Below are 6710 nucleotides of genomic sequence, written 5' to 3' on the forward strand. Positions count from 1 at the left end.
AATATAAAGGTTGTTCATCATTAACCTGGTAGAAAACTAGAAATGGAATTTTTTTTTTCTTTTTCCTGAAGCTGGAAATGGGGAGAGACAGTCAGACAGACTCCCGCATGCCCCCGACAGGGATCCACCCGGCACACCCACCAGGGGACAACGCTCTGCCCACCACGGGGTGATGCCTTGGCTGCGGGAGGGGAAGAGAGAGGCAGAGAGGAAGGAGAGGGGGAGGGGTGGAGAAGCAGATGGGTGCTTCTCCTGTGTGCCCTGGCCGGGAATCGAACCCGGGACTTCTGCATTCCAGGCCGACACTCTACCACTGAGCCAACCGGCCAGGGCTAGAAATGGAAATTTTGATGAATAAAAGCAAGTAACTGATGCAAAGATTCAAAAGTTTAGATAATTTAAATGAAGATAAATTTCTCTTTTTTTCTGATGACATTTACTGACTGCAATGCCTGTTTTGTTATCTGGAAGATTAATGTAAAATGGCAGTGCACTGTTGAAGATGCTGTTTTTCATGTGACTCAGGACTGAAAAAAAAACAGTTCAATATTGCAAATGTAGAAATTGATTTAATGTCAGGTTATCTCAGCATATAGCTAGTTTTTGGAGAAAAGCATTCATTTTTTTTTTGCTTAAATATTCCTATAAAACAAAAATTACAATGTTTTTAAATTATGGAAAACACACCTATAAATGTATTCTATATTACCACAACTATTATTATTTTGTGTATTTCCTTATAGTTTTTTAAATGGCATTCTATAAAAAAGAATCTGAAATTTGGTCCTCAGAGACAGAGAACTGAGTTTATTCCACTCTTTGTCATAGCAGAGTAATCAGTGGTCTAGGAAAGGCCTTTCTCATCGCATTTTATTCTCCTTAATTTTCTTTCCCACTCTAATTTTACACCCCTCTTAGTCACTCGAATCTACGTCCATGTAGATGGGCACACATACATATTCTGGGCAGATATCCAGTGCTGTGTTGTTTATCTGTGCTTTTATTTTATTTAATAGTATTGTACAGGATTCATTCACCTCTCTCTCTGTTTTTAAGATGCTGTCTTCATAGCACTAGTCTTCCACCCTTCAGCTCTCCTTTTGAGTTTTTTATTTCAACCACGTTATATTTTTCATATTCAGAATTTCCAGATTCTACCTCCTTATGACTCTGTTCCTGGCTCATGTTGGTAATATTCTCCCTATTTTTTTGAGGGTGTATGTTTTATTTTAAAATTTTTACTAAAAATTCTTATTTTAGCCAGCCCATTAATTTGGCTTCTTCCACTATAGGGTGTTGACTTTGTTGTCTTCCTTTTATAGAACTTGTGCTTCTCTTGTTGACTTTAGGGAGTAGATTTGGTGAAGGGCTTCAGATGTTACCATCTGGGATAGAGCCTGCCTTCTTTTCATTCTTCCTTTGGCAGAGCACTGTTCTTTTTTTTTTTTTTTTAAATGAATATCTTTTTTTAAAAAAAATTTTTATTTATTCATTTTAGAGAGGAGAGGGAGAGACAGAGAGAGAGAGAGAGAGAGAGAGAGAGAGAGAAAGAGAGGAGAGACACAGAGAGAGAAGGGGGGAGGAGCTGGAAGCATCAACTCCTATATGTGCCTTGACCAAGCAAGCTCAGGGTTTCAAACCGGCGACCTCAGCATTTCCAGGTCGACGCTTTATCCACTGCACCACCACAGGTCAGGCGCACTGTTCTTTTTTTATTTATTTCTTTTTTTTTTTTCTTAAGCTGGAAACGGGGAGAGACAGTCAGACAGACTCCCGCATGCGCCCGACCAGGATCCACCTGGCACGCCCACCAGGGGCGACGCTCTGCCCACCAGGGGGCGATGCTCTGCCCCTCCGGGGAGTCGCTCTGCCGCAACCAGAGCCACTCTAGCGCCTGGGGCAGAGGCCAAGGAGCCATCCCCAGCCCCTGGGCCATCTTTGCTCCAATGGAGCCTTGGCTGCGGGAGGGGAAGAGAGAGACAGAGAGGAAGGAGGGGGTGGGGGTGGAGAAGCAAATGGGCGCTTCTCTTATGTACCCTGGCCGGGAATCGAACCCGGGTCCCCCGCACGCCAGGCCGACGCTCTACCACTGAGCCAACCGGCCAGGGCCCACTGTTCTTTTTTTGATAGTTGTTTCTCCTGGATTAAATCACCTAGACCAGTGGTTCTATACCTTCAGCCTATATCAGAATCATCAGGCGCTATCACAGCAGGAAGACCTCTGGTCTTCCTAAAGAGCTTCATCAGAGCTAAATAGAAGCTTCCATAGTAGCATGCAGGCAGGGATGGATCCTGGAACTACTAAGGAGGAGCATAAAACAATAGGGGCAGTTAGGTGGCCAACACTTATTTGTTGACTTCTTAGTCCATCCCCTCGTTTAAGTCAGTTGCTCTCAAAGTCTGGTTTCTGATCGGCAGCAGCATCGACTATAATTTGTTAGAGATGCAGATGGGGGAGGCAGCAATCTGTCAATAGACAGGTTGTTTCATACCTTGGCTATTGTGAATAATGCTGCAATAAAGCTGAGAGTGCAGATGTCTCTTTAAGATAGTAATTTTATTTCCTTTGGATATATACCCAGAGTGGGATTGCTGGATCATATATGGTAGTTCTATTTTTGAGGAATCTTCATACTGTTCTCCATAATGGCTGTACCAACGTACCAGTTTACATTCTCACGAACTGTGCACATGGATTCCCTCTTCTCCACATGCTAGCTAATACTTGTTCTCTTTTGTCTTTTGGATAATAGCCATTCTAACAGATGTGAGGTGATATCTCATTGTGGTTTTAAGTTGTGTTTTTCTGATGATTAGGAATGTTGAACCTCTATATACCTGTTGGTCATTTGTGTGTCTTCTTTGAAAAAATGTCTAATCAGGGTCCATTGCACATTTTTAAATCTTCTTTTTTATACTGAATTGTAGTAGTTCCTTATATATTTAGGCTATTAACTCCTTATCAGATATGTGTCTTGTAAATATTTTCTCCCATTTCATAAATTGCCCTTTCATTTGGTTAATTGTTTCTTTTGCTGTGCACAAGCTTTTTAGGTTGATGTAGTCCCACTTCTTTGTTTTTGATTTTGTTGCCTGTGCTTTGATGTCAAATACCCCCCCCCCAAAAAAAAATAGAAAAAAAATAATTGCTAAGATCAATGTCAAAGAGCTTGTACCCTATGTTTTCTTTTGGGAGTTTTATAGTGTCAGGTCCTATGTGTTCTATGTGGTGTAGGATAAGGAGCCCATTTTATTCTTTTGCATATGTGGATATCCATAGTTTTCCCAACACAGTTTATTAAAGAAAGTATCCTTTTCTCATTGAATATTCTTGATATCTTTGTCAAAAATTAGTTTGTTGTATATGTGTGGGTTTATTTCTGATCTGTTTATTCTATTTCATTGGCCTACATATTTGTTTTCCTGCCATTACCATTCTGTTTTGATTGTTATAACTTTGGAGTATAGTTTAAAGTCAGGATGTACAATGTGTCTGGTTTTTTTTTTCTTTTTTGCTCCAAATTGCTTTAGATATTTGGGGTCGTTTGTGGTTCCATACAAATTTTAGGGTTGCTTTATTCTTTCTATAAAAAATTCTATTGGAATCTTGATAAAGATTGCTTTGAATCTATCAGTCACTTTGGGCAGAATGGACATTTTAACATAAACACAAGATATCTTTTTATTTATCTGTGTCTTCAATTTTTTTTCATCAATATTGTATAGTTCAGTGTACAAATATTTTACATCCTTGGGTAAATTTATATCTAAATATTTTATTTTATTGCTACTTTAAGTGGGACTATTTTCTTAATGTCTTTTTCAGATAGTTTGTTGTTAGTGTATAGAAGCACAACTGGTTTTTCTATGCTGACTTTGTATGCTGAACTTGACTGAATTAATTTACTATTAATAGTTATATCAGGTTTTTGTTAGTCTTTAGGGCTTACTATATACAATCATGTCATCTGCACAGTTTTATGTTAAGAGATCCATCAATTTCTTATTTTTGCAGTTTCTCCAGGATCAATCCCATGGTAGTTTGCCATCTTATTTGGCCTCCTAGTATTTTTACACAGGATGTCACAACATAGCACACCTATAGCTTTACAATTGTTTTACTGTCTACTTAGCACCTGTCATTTATTTTAAGGTTCACACTATGATACATAGAAAGCATAATGATTATAGAATACTGTGATACATTACTTTGATAAATTATAATTTATTTAATTATCCCCTACTGTTGGACATTCAGGATGCTTTCTGTTTTCCCAATACGAGTAGTAGCATTAAATGTATTAACACTTTATAGCTACAAAAGATTTTTGGATGCTTTTCTTTTTTGTTGTCATTGATACCAGTGTTCAAAAAAAGAGTTAAGGCAGCTCTCAGAAGTGCTTTAAATTCTGGGAGAATCTGGCTCTTTGTGTCTGATTCATTTTCTGAGTGGGTGGTGCACCGCTCTAACCTTGTCATTGACAGCAAAGTTCAGCTTTCAGACTGTAAAGAGAGAAGTCTGTCCTTGTAGTTCTCTTTGACTGAAGTGTTTATCTGCAGACAGTGATTGCACATACTCTTCCATCAACACACAGGTACTCGCTCGTGTCAGGTCTCCTTTGAATTGAAATTGCAATTTCCTTTGTTCATCTGGCCTATTTTTAAACTATGGCAATTCTTATTTAAAAGACACATGTTGTGTTCCAGATTAATCCTGTGCAAATTTGGTAATCATGGTTACACTATTGTATTGCATTCAAAATAATCAGATGGAGGAAAAACACCTATTTTCTAACATATTTATTCAAAATGACTGCTCAGATCACATGACTTTAGTTTTATATAAACTTATAGCATTTTGGTAAGCAACATCTGAAAATAGGTTAATGAATCATCTTGGGAGGAACCTTGAGAATTTTACATTTATAAAAGCATGTTAGCAGTCATTTAAGTCAATCTACCAGCCAAAAGAAAACTTATTTATAATGTGCCTGATGGTTTATCAGTTTTTGATGAAACTCCTTCCATGGCTAGAAGATTAATTACTGTCTCATCAGAGGGCCCATTTATTCTTGGACAACTATAATTAAAAGTTCTCTTATTTTTTTCTTTATTTGAAACATGTCCTATTAACATATTTTTAGGTATGCACTGACCTCTTTTTGGAGCCATACAGAAAAATATGTATTTTTTCTTATCACGGTCCTTTGATGTAAATATGTAGGTTTAACATTTTTAAGATAATGTCTATATCCCTAATCATCTCTAACATTTCTCTGGATTTTTCTTTTCTATTTGTCTATGTCCTTAAAATAGGGTTGTGGAAAATAGTGGCTCACAGACACAGTGGAACAAGCCACTTCACATTCCTGTGATCTTAATTTGAGATATTTTGCTTTAAAATGTCTTAGACACTTCTTCCAAATTTTATTATCATGTTGGTTTTTCTTGTGATATACGTATAAGTACTTAATATTTGAAACAATCTAATCCTAGAATGTCATTGCTGAGAGATGGTACTTTATTTACAAGAGTTAGGTATAAAATTGGTCATTACTTAGCTCTTTTATGAGGACTATGTCATAAAGCCACTCTGCTTTCAGTAAGTAATATGGTTTATAGTAACAGATAAAACATTGTCATTTACACCTGAGAGCTGACCTTTGATTGCAGCTTGTGTTTCATGGGCCATATGGGAGAAAATAAAATCAGAACAAGAGTTTATCAATATACTACAACTAGAAATAGGTAGTGTTGTGGGTCTAGAAAATGTGTGGTTTATTTTTTTGTAAAACATATGAGACTTAGACTAAAAGGGATCTTATATATTATACCCTCCGAGTTGCACAGGTGACTGATCACTTTTAATTTATCTCAACTATCTGGGAGTCATTTGTATTTGGAAAGATTATTTTCTGTTTTTTTCTAGTTCCTACTCTACCCAGATAATTGTTTTTATTATTTTGAACATCTTTTTATTTAAACTTTATGTATTTATTAATTTATTTTAGAAAGGCAAGAGGAGAGAGAGAGACAGAAACATTGATCTGTTCCTTTTTGTGCCCTGATCAGGAACCGAACCCGCAACCTTTATGTATTGGGACTACACTCAAACCAACTGAACTTTCTGGCCAGGACTTAAATATCTTGATTAGATTTAATTAATATGTCTATTTAATAAAAACAAAATCAATTAATACTTAATGACATTAATTATTCAAGTTAGCCACAAGAATCAGTAAGCAATCCCCTAAAAATATAAGAATAAAAATCAGTGGTATACTTAGTGGGTTTTTTTATATGATGAATTATATTGTGAAATTTTTTAAATTGTGAAATATACATACAAGTATAATATCAGGTCTACCGGAAAGTTCTGTCCGTTTCTATCATAACAAGTTTCGACACATAAGCACATGTTTATTTGGCGCATGTGTGCATCTCTATTTTTATCACTTAATGTATACATACTGATATAGCAAATTAACTAAAACAAAGTGATTCACTTAAGTCTTATGTGTGAAGCCATAGTGTACCCATGGCTACTGATAAAGTTCATTTACGCCACTGTATTTGATACGAATTTCAACAAGGAAGAAATGCTACAGAAGCACGTAGAAATTTATTGAAAGTGTTTGGTGAAGGTACAGTTTCTGATAGGACATGTAGAAGATGGTTCGAAAAATTCAAAACAGATAATTTTGACCTTT

The 6710-nt window shown here is 36.4% G+C and overlaps 1 non-coding gene across 1 annotated transcript; it reads right to left on the bottom strand.

The window, feature by feature from the left end:
- Positions 1–257: 257 nt before the first annotated feature.
- TRNAS-GGA (transfer RNA serine (anticodon GGA)) lies at positions 258–333 on the bottom strand. The gene has a single exon. It is a non-coding gene; the product is annotated as a tRNA-Ser (tRNA).
- Between the last annotated feature and the right edge of the window lie 6377 nt (positions 334–6710).

Source organism: Saccopteryx leptura, chromosome 3 (assembly GCF_036850995.1).
Source record: "Saccopteryx leptura isolate mSacLep1 chromosome 3, mSacLep1_pri_phased_curated, whole genome shotgun sequence".
Classification (NCBI taxonomy): domain Eukaryota; kingdom Metazoa; phylum Chordata; class Mammalia; order Chiroptera; family Emballonuridae; genus Saccopteryx; species Saccopteryx leptura.